The sequence below is a fragment of the Carlito syrichta genome, unplaced genomic scaffold (genome assembly GCF_000164805.1).
Source record: "Carlito syrichta isolate Samal-C Ts95f unplaced genomic scaffold, Tarsius_syrichta-2.0.1 Scaffold301934, whole genome shotgun sequence".
Lineage (NCBI taxonomy): Eukaryota > Metazoa > Chordata > Mammalia > Primates > Tarsiidae > Carlito > Carlito syrichta.
The window spans coordinates 148,915-149,244 of NW_007246030.1; positions in this window are offsets into that span (position 1 = coordinate 148,915).

The window sequence follows — 330 nt, forward strand, 5'->3', positions numbered from 1 at the left end:
ACCAGGTATCTACCTCTTAAAAGAGAAAGCCGTGAGTTACATGCTTGTGCGATTTTAAAATTTTATTTCATTCAAGCTTTAAAACATGCCTCCCTCTTGAACTTAGTGGGAAGCCTTCTGTTGTAGGTGGAAGGCCAGCTCAGGGTCTCCTTGACTGGCTGAGGTCATATCATGAGGGCTCCTAGATGACCAGGCCCAGTCTTGGCTACGGGTCCATGTTATGGGAAAGGCTCAGCTACTGTGGGCAGCACATGGGACTCCACTGTCACACCTGCCAGGTGCAGATATGCCTGCAGGTCACAGAACTCCTGCAGCCTGGCATGTGCTGCT